At 49.0% G+C, this 15,823-nt stretch overlaps 1 long non-coding RNA gene across 1 annotated transcript in view; it reads right to left on the reverse strand.

Annotated features, from left to right (window-relative positions):
* Positions 1-2,148: 2,148 nt before the first annotated feature.
* Positions 2,149-15,823, reverse strand: part of LOC140393573 (uncharacterized) — a 55,947-nt gene continuing 42,272 nt past the window's right edge. The window contains exons 2-3 of the long non-coding RNA XR_011935671.1: positions 5,312-5,377; positions 2,149-2,185 (exon numbers count right to left, since the gene is read on the reverse strand). This is a non-coding gene — a long non-coding RNA (uncharacterized lncRNA). The remainder of the gene's footprint in view (positions 2,186-5,311; positions 5,378-15,823) is intronic.

Below are 15,823 nucleotides of genomic sequence, written 5' to 3' on the forward strand. Positions count from 1 at the left end.
TTACAAAGCCATTTTCGGAAGTCATAAGACTGGAAACCGTGGTTTAATAAGCATACATGTGTCGACAATTACACAAATGCAAAAAAAAAAAATTACAATTTGACTGTAGGAAGTAAAAAGAGATTGTACATTCTAAAATGTTGGCAAAAAAGCAGCAGAATAAAGCTGCAATAAATTAGCAAGATGCCCTTGATTTTTATTCAATCCTAGTTTAACTATTTTTTTCCCGTTTCTCTTCAGTTAGAATACAGTATGCTGCTCAGGGGTGCTGATTGCGCCTCAGCTGGTAGCACAATTGTCTCTGCGGCCGAGGGTTTTGGGTTTAAGTCCCGCTCTGGAGGTTTGAACATAAAGGTCCAGACTGACACTCCAGTGCAGCACTGAGGGAATACTGAATTCCAGAGGTGCTGTTTATCAGGTGAAATGCAACACCAAAGATCTTCTGGCTTATTAAATAGATTTTCTAGAGGTAGGGCTGGATCATACGCTCAGGCAAATGTCCCCACAGGAATGTTGGACCAGCGGGGGTGGGAAGGGTGGAGGTGGAGATGGAAAACTGTGAGGGGGAAGGGCCTTCAATTGGCAATGGGGACCTTTCACTGGCCAGGCCAGCAGCCCACAGGGTCAAATCAAAATGACTTGTGCGCAGGCCTCTTGCGCTGCCCATTGAATCTAAGCAGTGGCGGGATGAGAGCCATAATTGAGCATTTACTGTCCAACTGGGTCTAAGCCCTGGGTGGGCAGCCCACCTGACGTCTCCCTTGCCGTTCAGAAAATCGGGGTGGAGGCATACGGGCAGATGGTGGGCTTGCCGCAAATGGCACTTTATGGGTCCATCCACCTGTTTTCCTGCCCAGAGGAGCCAATAAAAATAGCCAACATCATGGCTCTCGCTAGACTCTTGGCATGTGCGGACGTTGGACGAGGACAGGATTGGTCTCCACTGCGATGATCCCAGTCAAATCCCAAGTTGGCAGAGCACAAGCCAATTTAATGCAACCTGTCCTTGTAAGTTAATCCTCTAAGCCCCAGTATTATTATTTTGTGTCCAGAGGGAATGTTCCGGAGAGCCTGAAGCAAAAGCAGCCATGACATTGCCACACCAACTTGAGCATTTATTGAATATAACACCACCCATCAATTTTCTTTTGATTGTAAATCCCTCTCCTTGATATCGCTTTCCACTGGAACTCATGTGTGTAGAATTTTGAACACCAGAGTTTAATCATCACTTGTAGAACAAGAGATGCTGTATCATGTATCTGGACTGAAGAAACGCTACTGCGTTGGTATTTCTGGTCAATTTCTTGCATCTTGCTGCGTACTCAGTGACTTACAATTGTGTTCAGTCACCACTTTCTTTATTATAGTCACCTAGAGTTTTCAACATTTTGTGTCACGCATTGAACGAGGAAATAGGTCTCTTTTCAGTAATTTCAGTAAGTGAGCAGGACCTCAATAAATCAAAAAATAATTGCACTTATGTTTCGGGAAAGAAATAATAGTGGCCCCCAGTTCCTCTTTATTTTGTGCCTTCTGTTGCTAGGCAACATTATGGTGCTGTAATATTACCAATTTAGTTCTGAATTGATGCCAGTGTTGTCATATTTTTGGCATCAGGTTGGTAACAGTGCACCAGAGTGGAGTGCTGTTTGAAAGAGTCCTCTCCCAAGAGTCTAGCCCCTTCCAGACTACAGGAAAGAGGCGGACTCAACTCACCTTGGCGTGGTCCAGCGTGGCAGTTCAAGTTGGCGCAGCCCGTCAGGACTTTGTGCCCGGCACAATGTCGCCTGGTGAATGCATTAAGCAGTGCATAAATGCTCTCCGACATCTTGCATTCTGGACCAAGGAATAGGCATAAATTATACGTCTATTTCCCTCAGAGAAGGAACTTGTGCTGGCGAACAGAATTAAAGAGACAGCGCTATGTGGAGGTTTAATGTTGCACTGCCATGAGGGAAAGAATTGTTTCATGTCACTCAACTATTTCTGCACTAGTATATGTATTCAAATGTATTTGTATTCATATTAAACCCTTCGTATAGCAATGTCTCAAAGCACTTTTCACCAAGTTTATTGATTGCCGCCAAGCCAAGCAGCCACCATTCTGTCATCAGCAACATTCCATAAATGGTCTTGGTCAGGAGTGGCTTGTAGCCCAGCTAATTGGGTGGCCATCAATGTGCTGAGGGGCGCCAAAAGATGGATAGAGAAAAAAAAAAGATAATAAATTAAAAATTGAATTATTTAAGGTACATGATACTGCATTACAATCTTAATTAATGCTATTTAACTTCATTTTAGCCAATATGGGCTGGTTTAGCTCAGTGGGCTAGGCAGCTGATTTGTAATGCAGAACAAGGCCAGCAGCGTGGGTTCAATTCCCGTACCGGCTTACCCGAAAAGGCGCCAGAATGTAGCGACTAGGGACTTTTCACAATAACATCATACTTGTGACAATAAACGATTATTATTATTAGTAGTAGTATGCTTAATATTGCCTTAACCTGTCATGTGAGCGTGGGGAAGCAAAGACACGTAATTATCTACGATATTTTCTACGTAAGTGGTATTCATATAGTTAGTATTGTTGCTGGCTGCATAATGCTAAAACCAGTGGTGCTCGTGGTGTTACAGGCCGCATGGTGAGTAAGGCTGGCGGGTTGTAGATATTTTTGCGATCTATATTTTCTGATCAACCACCATTTTCCTCTTTGCCATTTAAGCGTTTCATTCTTGCAAATAATAAATACCGAACCATTGTCGCCCAGTAAAAGAAGAAAATGGTAAGGATAATGTAAGAGCGTGTCTGGTGTTGCGTTTGAATTGGCTTTGATTGTTTTTTTTTATTTATTTGAACATGGTATTAATTTCAGTTCTCTTTGTCCTTCCATTTTATTGTCACAAGTAAAATTTGTAAAAGTTTTAAAGTTTCATTTAAGGTAATTTTCTCAATTATCTGTAATAAATTCGGCATTGTGATATTTGTAGTTTTGCTGGTTTTTTTTTGTCATTTTGAAGTAATTATAAAAATGGCAAAAAACTCTACCGGGCCCTGAAATTCAATTTGCCCGGGGTGCTAACAAACCTCCCTGGTCTTGTCATTAATGACCCCAAACTTGATGCTGTTAATTGAAGGAGGAATCTTGGCCTGGATATTGGAAGAACAGTGTGCTATTCTTCCGTTTCTTTGTGGTACCTTTCGCATGCACTGAATTCACTGACGCAGGCAGCTGGAGTGTGGTCTCAGTTGAATGTCTCAGACAACAATTTATACTTATATAGCGCACTTAATGTACTAATGCGTGTCCTTGATAAGTATGTACCTGTCAGGCAGGGAGGAAGTGGTCGAGCAAGGGAACCGTGGTTTACTAAAGCAGTCGAAACACTTGTCAAGAGGAAGAAGGAGGCTTATGTAAAGATGAGACATGAAGGTTCAGTTAGGGCGCTCGAGAGTTACAAGTTAGCTAGGCAGGACCTAAAGAGAGAGCTAAGAAGAGCCAGGAGGGGACATGAGAAGTCTTTGGCAGGTAGGATCAAGGATAACCCTAAAGCTTTCTATAGATATGTCAGGAATAAAAGAATGACTAAGGTAAGAGTAGGGTCAGTCAAGGACAGTAGTGGGAAGTTGTGCTTGGAGTCCGAGGAGATAGGAGAGGTGCTAAATGAATATTTTTCGTCAATATTCACACAGGAAAAAGACAATGTTGTCGAGGAGAATACTGAGATTCAGACTACTAGACTAGAAGGGCTTGAGGTTCATAAGGAGGAGGTGTTAGCAATTCTGGAAAGTGTGAAAATAGATAAGTCCCCTGGGCCGGCTGGGATTTATCCTAGGATTCTCTGGGAAGCTAGGGAGGAGATTGCTGAGCCTTTGGCTTTGATCTTTAAATCATCTTTGTCTACAGGAATAGTGCCAGAAGACTAGAGGATAGCAAATGTTGTCTCCTTGTTCAAGAAGGGGAGTAGAGACAACCCCGGTAACTATAGACCAGTGAGCCTTACTTCTGTTGTGGGCAAAATCTTGGAAAGGTTTATAAGAGATAGGATGTATAATCATCTGGAAAGGAATAATTTGATTAGAGATAGTCAACACGGTTTTGTGAAGGGTAGGTCGTGCCTCACAAACCTTATTGAGTTCTTTGAGAAGGTGACCAAACAGGTGGGTGAGGGTAACGCAGTTGATGTGGTGTATGGATTTCAGTAAAGCGTTTGATGGGGTTCCCCACTGTCGGCTATTGCAGGAAATACGGAGGCATGGGATTCAGGGTGATTTAGCAGTTTGGATCAGAAATTGGCTGGCTGGAAGAAGATAAAGGGAGGTGGTTGATGGGAAATGTTCTGACTGGAGTCCAGTTACTAGTGGTGTACCACAAGGATCTGTTTTGGGGCCACTGCTGTTTGTCATTTTTATAAATGACCTGGGGGAGAGCGTAGAAGGATGGGTGAGTAAATTTGAAGATTACACTAAAGTCGATGGAGTTGTGGACAGCGCGGAAGGATGTTACAAGTTACAGAGGGACATAGATAAGCTGCAGCGCTGGGCTGAGAGGTGGCAAATGGAGTTTAATGCAGAAAAATGGGAGGTGCTTCATTTTGGAAGAATAACAGGAAGACCGAGTACTGGGCTAATGGTAAGATTCTTGGCAGTGTGGATGAGCAGAGAGATCTCGGTGTCCATGTACATAGATCCCTGAAAGTTGCCACCCAGATTGAGAGGGTTGTTAAGAAGGCGTACGGTGTGTTAGCTTTTTTTGGGAGAGGGATTGAGTTTCGGAGCCATGAGGTCATGTTGCAGCTGTACAAAACTCTGGTGCGGCAACAATTGGAGTATTGTGTGCAATTCTGGTCGCCGCATTATAGGAAGGATGTGGAAGCATTGGAAAGGGTGCAGAGGAGATTTACCAGAATGTTGCCTGGTATGGAGGGAAGATCTTATGAAGAAAGACTCCCCCACCATCGGGAACATTCTTTCTGAATCTACCCTGTCTAATCCTGTTAGCATTTTGTAAGTTTCTATGAGATCCCCTCTCATTCTTCAGAACTCCAATGAAAATAATTCTAACCGACTTAGCCTCTCCTCTTCTGATGGTCCCGCCATCCCAGGAATCAGCCTGGTAAATCTTTGCTGCACTCCCTCCATAGCAAGAACATCTTTCCTCCGATAAGGACACCAAAACTGTACACAATACTCCAGATGTGGCCTCATCTCACCAATGCCCTGTACAATTGTAGTAAAACATACATATTCCTATACTCGTATCCTCTGGTTATGAAAGCCAACATACCATTTGCCTTCTTTACTGCTTACCTGTGCGATGACTTGCAGCGACAGATGCACGAGAACACCACGATCTTGCTGAGTATCCGCCTTGTTCTATTATTTTGTGTAAAATATATATTACTCTTTTGAACCAGCCGAGTTGTTGAAATAAGCAGTAGTCTTCTTGTAAAGATAAACTAATTTATTGAGTAATATAAATAAATATTGTGAGTTTGTTTTACTTCATACTCAACTAGTAACACAAAGAAACAATTGTAGAGGTAACTAATTAAATTATACAATACAATGCTTTGATAACTAATAACTTCTCTCTCTAGCTTTCCTATGTCTGTTTTCTCTGCACTCCTTCAGAAAGAGCGGGAAAGCGATTAATATAGGTCCTGATAGTGAGACATGTAGGGCGGCATTCTTCGCTGGTGTGATTCTCTGTTTTGCCGGCGCGCGGAGGTTTCCAGACGGCGTGGGGCTGCCCCACAATGGGAAACCCCATTGACCATCCGCCGGCGGGTCGAGGCAGAAATGTGGGGCAGTGGGGTGGAGAATCCAGCCCCTAGTGTTCAATTGCCTGTACTAGCATTACATATATTGATCATGTATATTGATACACAGAGATCACTGCACACCTCTTTCGGTTTACACCTATTCAAATAATAATCTGCCTTTCTATTTTTGCTACCAAAATGGATAACCTCACATTTATCCACGTGAAACTGCATCTGCCATGCATATGCCCACTCACTCAGCCTGTCCAAATCCCACTGAAGCATCTCTACATCCTCCTCACAGCTCACCCTCCCACCCAATGTTATGCCATTTGCAAATTTGGAGATAATACTTTTAGTTCCTTGTCCAAATCATTAATATATAATGTGAACAGTTGGGATCCTCGCACAGATCCCTGTGGTACCCCACTAGTCAATGCCTGCCAATCGGAAAAAGACCCATTTATTTCAACTCTTTGCTTCTATTCATCTCAAGACACTACCCGCAAACCCATGCGCTTTAACTTTACCCATTAATCTGCTCTGAGAGGCAGCTGAAGGCACAGCCATCAGTGGTCGAGTAATTAAAATCAGGGATGCTCCAGAGACCAGAGCTAGAGGAGTGCAGATATCTGGGAGGGTTATGGAGCTGGAGAAATTATAGAGGTAGGGAGGGACAAGGCCATGGAGGGATTTGCAAACAAGGATATGAATTCAAAAGTCAAGATGGTGCTTGAATAGGAAGGTCGGTTGGTCAGCAGACACAGGGGTAGGAAGTGAATGGGAGATGATGCAAATAGAGCGGCAAGCAGTGGAATTTTGGCTGACCTCAAAATTACTGAGGGGGCGATTCTCTTGCCGCATTGCACTCAAACGAGAGCATAGCACGGCCGGAGAATCTCGGAGGAGGTCTCCTGCGGACCTGGCGACAACCACCGCGCCTTGCAAAGGATGCAAAGTTGCTTCAGCAGGATTTGGACAGGCGTGATTCACTGAAGTCCTGCGAGACGTCGGAGTCGGAACTCGGCCCAAAATGAATGGGACCAAATGACACTCATGGAGGTAGGTCGTAAACTTGCTTACGACCTACCTGCCCGTGATACACCAGCCTCCCTTGATTCTCTGACCTCCCTAGGGAGGCTGCAACCAGGCACCGATCAGTGCTGGTTCACACAAACGTGGACCATTGGAGACCCCAGGGTGGTCAGGGTAAGTGCAGGGTGGCTCCCTAGCCGTCCCCCTGGAATGTGGGCACCTCGGCACTGTCCAGCTGGCACCTTGGCATTGCCACCCTGGCACTGCCAGGGGGTGAGGGGGGCCATGCCCACTACATAAGGGTGGAGAGCGGGTTTGATGGTTGATGGAGTGCAGACAGGTAAGTAGGGGCTTCCTTATTTGGGGGGCGGGGGGATGCCGGGTTCAGGTCCTGGAAGGGAGGGGCTGCTGAAAGGTTGTTTGGGCAGTCCAGGGCCCCATAGCGGGGTGACCTCACTTGGGGTGTGTGGTAGAGCCCATGTGTGTGGGGGGTGACATTGCCCCTGCGTGGGAAGTGTGGGGGACCCAAATGTTCACTGAGATCGGGACACCCTTTCAAAATGGTGGCCAGGGGCGAGATTCTCCGACCCCCCCCCGCCGGGTCGGAGAATCGCCGGGGCCAGGCGTGAATCCCGCCCCCCCCGGTTGCCGAAGTCTCCGGCACCGGATATTCGGCGGGGGCGGGAATCGCGCCGGTTGGCGGGCCCCCCTCCCGCGCGATTCTTCAGCCCGGATGGGCCGAAGTCCTGCCGCTAAAATGCCTGTCCCGCCGGCGTAAATTAAACCACCTACCTTACCGGCGGGACAAGGCGGCACGGGCGGGCTCCGGGGTCCTGGGGGGGCGCGGGGCGATCTGGCCCCGGGGGGTGCCCCCACGGTGGCCTGGCCCGCGATCAGGGCCCATCGATCCGCGGGCGGGCCTGTGCCGTGGGGGCACTCTTTCCCTTTCGCCTCCGCCACGGTCTCCACCATGACGGAGGCAGAAGAGACTCCCTCCACTGCGCATGCGCGGGGATGCCGTGAGCGGCCGCTGACGCTCCCGCGCGTGCGCCGCCCGGAGATGTCATTTCCGCGCCAGCTGGCGGGGCACCAAAGGCCTTTCCCGCCAGCTGGTGGGGCGTAAATTCATCCGGCGCCGACCTAGCCCCTCAAGGTTGGGCCTCGGCCCCCAAAGATGCGGAGCATTCCGCACCTTTGGGGCGGCGCGGTGCCCGTCTGATTTGCGCCGTTTTGGGCGCCAGTCGGCGGACATCACGCCGTTTCCGGAGAATTTCGCCCCTGATCTCTGAGTTCAGCTCCTCCGTGCTTAAAAAAAAGTGTGGTCTAAACCGGTGAGAAACTCCCCAGGGCCCAAAAAAGTGACCAAGTGTCATTGAAAAGCAGTGGGGAACTCGCCGGCACAGCCGGCAGGAATCTCCCTGAAAACCCCACCACAAATTACTTTTGAACTTTTTTGGGAGAATCACGCCCAGAGAGTAGAATGTGGGAGGCCGGTGGCGGATAGCGCATGACAATGTGTTCAAGTCTGTAGGTGACGAAGACATAGATGAGGGTTTCCCAATAGATGTATTGAGGCAGGGGTAAAGTCAGGTGATACTGAAGTGGATAGATGTAGGACGGCACAATTATCTGGTCGGAAACTCTGGTGTCACATATGACACCAAGGTTGCGAACAACCTGTGTTCCAGCCACCTGAGACTTGTCAGAGGGAGGGACGGAGCTGGGAGCTAGAGAACAGTGAGCCCTAACTTCCATTAAGTGGCAATCCATTCCAGTCTATGTGTGTCGAGTGTGCACACTGAACATACACCTTCTACTGTGTGTGTCCATTGCCTTTTGACCTTTTTAGTACAATTTAGACTTTGGGTGACAGTTTACAAATGGGCCTCATGGTCTATTGTCCACCTCCACAAAATTTCACTTCTGTTAAATGTTGTAACTGAATCAATAGCAATCTCGCTGATCTCAAAATGACCCCTCTAATTTCCTGTGTCCAAAGTGTTTTTCTGCCTGAAGAGCTTCACTGGCATCCACTAGTTCTGGATAGATTGATGATGAGAACTGGACAGTAGATAGTAATTAGTTTCTCTTACTTTGAGTCCACCAGAGGTAATTTAGTTCTTAACTCTGTGATTCTTCCACTTCAGTATCGATGCAAAGTGGTTTTGGATGGGCATCAATATGAAAGTGGCGGCGAAACTCTCAAAATAATAGTAATAAAGTGAAGCATTAATGCCAAGAACTTTGTAGCAGCCTCCCAAGATACTACCTCAAATTGCTTTTATTTCAGGCAAACACTGTACCTGCTACAAAGCCAAGTTTAAAAGGTTCTTGGGTCAGCCACGGGAACGTTTTAAACGCCAGAGAATAATTTCGACCCATAAAAATGGATGCGTGTGGACTGAAGGAGTGAACATTTTTCAAAAAAATCTTCCAGCCTGCCTCAAAGTTGCCAGCCCCCCACTCGGGCATGGACCAATGTGCTCGCATGATGTGGGCAAGTTGGGAAAATTCTTCAAGGAGACTGAGTGCCTCCATTTTAACAACATTCTTATCGTTAACCCATGTCGGTTGGGGTTTCCCTGGATCAGGAAAGCCAACGGATAAGTGAGACAAGAAGTGTGGGACCCAGAAGCAGGAGCAGAAATGTTTCCTCGCAGCCCAACAAGCTTACAATGTGAACACCGCCACTTGCTCCCACCGCTCTGAAGATCCAGCCCCATTAGCATGAGGGTCGTCCTTTTCAACATCAAATGTTCAGAAGACTTGCTCCAACTTTGAAATACAATCTCCTGCATTCCCAAGCTTTTTTCATCACGAAACAGAATACATTGCAGAGACAGTGGTATGACTTGGGTCTGTTGGTTGCACTTTGCCAGAGCCTGTCAACACTTGGCCGTTAAAGAGATACAATAATTTTTCCTGTCATCATTTTATACCCCACACCCCTGTGAGGAAGCATCGAGCCTCTACTCAGCAAGGGCTGGTTCAGCACAGGGCTAAATCGCTGGCTTTGAAAGGAGACCAAGGCAGGCCAGCAGCACGGTTCAATTCCCGTACCAGCCTTCACCGAACAGGCACTGGAATGTGGCGATTAGGGGCTTTTCACAGTAACTTCATTTGAAGCCTACTTGTGACAATAAGCGATTTTCATTTTCATTTCCTAACTCCTGAGGGCCTGACCAAGATGAGGAACTTGCCTTATATGGAACTGATGTGCCACATCTTACCAGACAGACAAACATTAGGGCTCAGTTAAATTGCATCGCCTTGCCTTGCTTTAATATTCTATAAAAATACACAAGGCTTTAATGAGTTAAACTCTGGTTAAAATTGGCTTTCTGCAGAGTCACTCCAAAATGGGGTGGGGGGTTGAGTCTTACTTGTGTTGAGCCCATTCAAAGTCATGATGGAAAGGTTTTATATTCATTGTGGAATTGGAGTAAATGTTCCAAATACTTTTGTATATAGTACTGCACTGCACTCTGTCATTTTCCAGTTGCTTTCTTCATGGGGTCTATCTGGTTTCTTCACAGACAGTGACACAAGTTGCTTGTTGTGAAGTCCAGCTAAACTTTGTATTTGTTAAGGTAGTGCTCAAAATAAATGTTAGAATGCTTCCTTGTGGTCTTCCCATTTCGCAACCCTAAGGGGACATTAGGCAGGATCTGTACAGCATATTCCCTGCAGAATGTGTTGGCAGTCCCTCGATTTCTAACTTGTGAAAACACTGGGCTTGCTTATGGGAGGGCTTTCTGAATCCCTGACAACCAACTGGATTTGGGCCAAATAGCCAACAGGCACCCAATTGGAAAAAATATCCTGTCAAACTCAAGCTATACATTGGGTAGTGAAAGGAAGTGGTTGATTTTAAGCCGGTTAAGCATCAGCGAGAATGGCGATGTAAGCGCAAATTGGGAAACACATATCTCGCCAGCGAGATTGCGTTTGCCGATTTTCCAGGCCCATCACCGGTGACAAACCGAGAATCCCACCACAGAAGGTCGGGAACTTCATCTTAATTCAGCGGGCACAATCTACCAGCTGGGTCCTGCCGGGGTGGGATGGGGCCGGTAAATGCCGGGAGAGTGGGAGAGGCCTCCCACAGGATCCCCAACGGCTGCAGTGTCACAATTGGTGGGACCCAGTATTGCACGGTTACCCACGCAACCGTACTGACGCCGGATCTAACCAGCTCTTGGCATCTATTGACCTCCCGAAGGAGACCCCAGCCGGGGCCAATTAGTACTGGTCCACACACACATGGACCCAGCGGAATGGCGCCTGGAGAGTCTCCCAGGCCCCTGGGTGGTCAGGGACAGGATAGGGTGGCACCCTGGCTCGCCATCTGGCACCTGGGCATCTTGGCACTGCCACCCTTTCACTGCCAAGGTGTCAGGTGACACTGCCAAGGGTTAGGGCCTGAAGGGGGGTCGAATAGGCAGGTAGGAAGGGGCCTCCAGAAGATTGGGAGGATGGGTGTGAAGGATCTGGGTCCTGGAAGGGGGGCCCTTATGTGGGTGTGGGAAGGCCTGAAAAGGGTTTCCTCACTTGGGCGGGTGTGGGATTATGCCCTGGGGTGACATTGCCCTTGTGGGGGCTCTTGGGGGACCCTTAAACTCACTTAGAAATTTGGGCACCCTTTCAAAATGGTGGCCTGATCACTGAGGACCCTGTCTGGGCAGTGAGTTCAGCTCCCCAGTGATTTTTTAAAAATAAAAATTTAAGAGTACCCAATTCATTTTTTCCAATTAAGGGGCAATTTAGTGTGGCCAATCCACCTAACCTGCACATCTTTGGGCTGTGGAGGCGAAACCCACGCAGACACGGGGAGAATGTGCAAACTCCACACGGACAGTGACCCAGAGCCGGGATCGAACCTGGGACCTCGGTGCCGTGAGGCAGCAATGCTAACCACTGTACCGCCGTGCTGCCCCAGCTCCCCAGTGATGAAAAGAATTCTAAGTGTGGGCTAACCGGGGAGAAACTCCCCATGGTCCAAAAAAGTGCCGATTAGATAGCAGTGGGGAACATGCCAGGGTGAAACTCCCGGCAAAACCCACCTGAAATGACACTGAGAAACCTTTCCGTTAAATTGCGCCTTGCTTCATCTTATTAGAGCCCCCCCCCCCCCCCCCCCCCCCCCCACCGAGCCTTACACCCCCCGCCATGAATATTCATTGTGTGCCGATTTGACATCTTGGCAGGGTGATTTACAACAGCTGTCTCAAGATCTCAAGGCACAAACCTGGCTACCTCCCCTCCAAAGGGGATATCGGAGGTGAAAGTCCAGGTTGCCATTACCATCAATGGTACCAGTCGCAGTGGGGTCGGCGGAGAGTACGTGGGGAATCCAGAAAAGTGAAACCCGTGGCTGAGGTGGGGGGTTCACAGTATCAGCATCTCAGGTCTTGGGATCACTTGCAGGCCTTAGCACCCCTTCTGTCTGTGATCCTCTAGCTTTATAGGAGTCTGGCTGTTGTTTTGCTAGCAGTACATCCTGTGGCCTCGTTGCTGAGCTTGTGGTGATATCACCGCTGAGGGATTACTCAAAGCTGGAAAGTGGGTGGGAGCAGGTGAATCCATAGAGTCAGCACAGAGTGCGACTGTGAGGTCCCTGGGTGGGGATCCGTGAAATGCCAGGGTGCATGGGCAGAATGGGGTACTCTGACAAGGGGTGGTCCCCAGTCCCATGAGGGCTGAAGACCCTCACACGGTGGAAGGATGAATGCAGTCAGAATGAAGACCCACAAGCAGGCAGTACTGTGAAACCAGAGGACATGAGACGTCTGGAAGGTCAAGCCCACTGGTTATGGAGGCCAGGCTGTCACGGAATAGTTGGAAGGCTTGTTTAATTCACAGCCCATGTAGCGGAATGACGTTGCCTGCTAAGGGTGAAGTTAATTGCAAATTCCAGTCTCCACAAGCATCAGGTGTGTCAGTCAATTGTGCCAATTGCGTCAGCATTGCAATGCATGAGTGTGCCATTGATTGGCATCCAATTGTTAAGGCTAATGCTCGCTGCTAAGTAAGTGAGGGGTAACAGATGTGGCAAGGCATTGTGGTGAAGGCACTTGTATGGCATCCCATTCAGGAGATGACGGATGGCAGCGTCTCACTCCCCCATGAGATTATAACACAGGTCCATGGAATGCACTCAGCTGCCCTCACTCACCACTCTTGGGGGAATCATGGGGCCCGCTGAGTATCTCAAGGGTCGAAGCATTTCATTTAAGTGGAGTTGATAGGGGCAACTGTGGGGACGTGGCGATTGTATGACAGGAGACGGAGTGAGGCTCAATGGAAAGGCACTTACAGAGAGGGGTGGGCATGGAGAGATGTCCCAAATTCTGCGAGAGCTGTGGATCAAGCCATTGTCAAGACTCATTGCTCACATTGATGTTCTCTAACTTTCCGTTTTTGATTGTAGAGAACCATGGAGACAGTCGAGTTGGCAATTCTTTTGATTGCTATCGAGCAGCAACATCGACATGCCAGGACCAGTGCCATGCAGAGGAGGGGAGGAAGGGCACATTGATCTTCCCGGAGTAGGACCATAGATGTGGAGCTTCGGAGGAGACCCTACCGGCCACAGGTATACCACCTCACAACTTCCTACCTCCAAATATCAGAGTTCCAATACCGGAGAAGATTGCATCTGTCCAGGAGGTTGGTGGACCATCTTTGCCAGGTGATGCAGGCGTTTGCACCACATGGACTGGGAGGTTACCTATAGCCTGTGCCCCTGAAAGTCACTGCTGCTCTGAGCTTCTATGCCAGGAGTTAATTTCATGGCGTGATCTGTACATCATTTCCCAATCAGCCGACACAAGTGCATAAGGGAGAATCATTATTTGCGAAGGCTCACATGTAGACCAACTTGGTGACCACTGCACGTGTTGACACATGAGCCTCTTTGTTGAGAGTCTCAACTTGGACTGGGACCAGGCGATCCAAGACGCCATGACCATGGGCCTCGCCCGCATAGCAGGCATGCCCCAGGTACAGGGTGTCATTGACTTCACCCACGTGGCTCTGCATTCCCCATGGCGACATGGGGCACCACTTGTGAACCACAAGGGATACCATTCCCTCAATGTCCAGATCATCTATGATCACGCAATGCACATTATTGCAGATGTGTGCCCATTTCCCACAGAGCATCCATAATAGTTCATCTATCGCAGATCCCAGCGGTTTTTGTAAGAGAACAGCAGCTGGAGGGATGGTTCCTCGGGGATAAAGGGTACCAACTCAGGAGGTGGCTGGTGGTGCCAGATACCTGTGAAGCATGCGTGAGGTCCTTGTGATGGTGACTACATTTATAGTAAGGACGCTAAAGCGATTGGCCAATTGCTGCAAGAGAATGATGATGAGTTAAAGTGAGGACAGAGCAACACTCCTTATCCTCAGCGATGTGGCTGACTCCTGCCTGACTAAGAGCTGAGTGCGACCGGCCACTGAACGGGGTGATCCAGGGACCCAGAGAAGCTGAACGACACATCTCAGCAGCTACTGCTTCCTCCGAGGTCAGGGAGGTTTCTCTACTGATGTGGTGGACAGACTCTTGACACGTTTTCAGACCTTGGCATCCTCTTAACTAGAGAATACTGACAGACATGAGAGGCCTGAGCGCTGATGGTGGTGGGGGGGGGGGGGGGCCGTGGGGGTGAACCTTCCATGATTGGGGGTTTAGGCGGGGGGGCCTGGGGGGCCGGTGCCAGGAGTGGCACAGCTTTACTGCATCATCAGTATGGGTGGTGGGGGAGACATTGCGCTGCCATTCTCACACTGCACAGGGATGAAGTGCCGCGTTTGCACGGGGGTTTGCGGAGCATAGCGGCATGACATGACATTGTGGAGGATCTGTATGGGTGAACAAAGAGATTTTTAATACAAGTGCAAGAGTACAATGGTGACTTATCTCTGAGTGCCTGGGGTCATCCATGTCCATGGGGTGCCTATTGTTTCTTACTGCTCCTCACCCTCCCACTTACATGTAGGTATATCCCCAGGACCACAGCTGAGGTGAGGCGACCTGCAGACTACACGCACTGTTGCCTGAGATCACCATGACAGATGTCCCCAGAGGGCCTGGTCCTTGAGGGTCGGGCCTACTTTCGGGCTGCATGTGTGTTGCAGAACTGGAGGTGTGTCGCTCACAGTGATGGGGGTGTCAGATGGGCTGGACACCACCAGGGTCTCCTGGGCAGAAGGTCCCAGGCTGTGCTCCTGATTCCATTCGGGAGTCCAGGGCCCCATGGCTCCTCCATGGGATAGAGAGGCAGCTGCAGTGAGATCCAGTAGCCCAACTGTTCTCTGTCGCTGACACTTATAGATTCCCACTAGTGCCTGCACCATGCAGTTGAAGCCCTTCACCATGGACCATCAACCTGGGGCTCTGTAGAGCCCAGGGTTCTGAGTGCCAGATCCCTGGGATGTTCTGATCCACCGACCCTCTGAAAGAGCACCCTACCCAGGCCCACTCCGCCATCCCCATCCCCATAGCTCCATCTAATCTTTGGACAATAAGGGAAAATTTAGCATGACCAATCCACCGAACCTGCACATCTTTGGACTGTGGGAGGAAACCGGAGGGAGCACCTGGAAGAAACCCATGCAGAGTGGGGGGACACCATCTAATTTCTGTGTGGCGCCCAGCGCGGAACCGTGCGAGCTGGTTAGATCTCGGGAGAGATCGAAATCCACTTCAGGAGCGGATCGATTTCCCATCTAACTGACCTGCACCCGTTGGCAAGTTTGGGAACCCGCCTCGATGTGGTGAGGTTCCAATTGACACCAATTGAGGGCAATCTCCATATCATTAACAGGACGGATGCCGTATGTAATGGCCTCCCGAGATCTACGACGGCTCCCCAGTGGGAGGTCACGAGGGCGCCATTCAGCACAACTATTTAACAATGGGAAGCTGGCAAAATGGCTGGTCAGGGGATTGGAGGAGGCGAGGAGCCATCTTCGAAGTTGGGCATGCGTCCCTGAGGCTCTGGAGCAGCTGCCCCAA

This window comes from Scyliorhinus torazame, chromosome 17, assembly GCF_047496885.1.
Source record: "Scyliorhinus torazame isolate Kashiwa2021f chromosome 17, sScyTor2.1, whole genome shotgun sequence".
Classification (NCBI taxonomy): domain Eukaryota; kingdom Metazoa; phylum Chordata; class Chondrichthyes; order Carcharhiniformes; family Scyliorhinidae; genus Scyliorhinus; species Scyliorhinus torazame.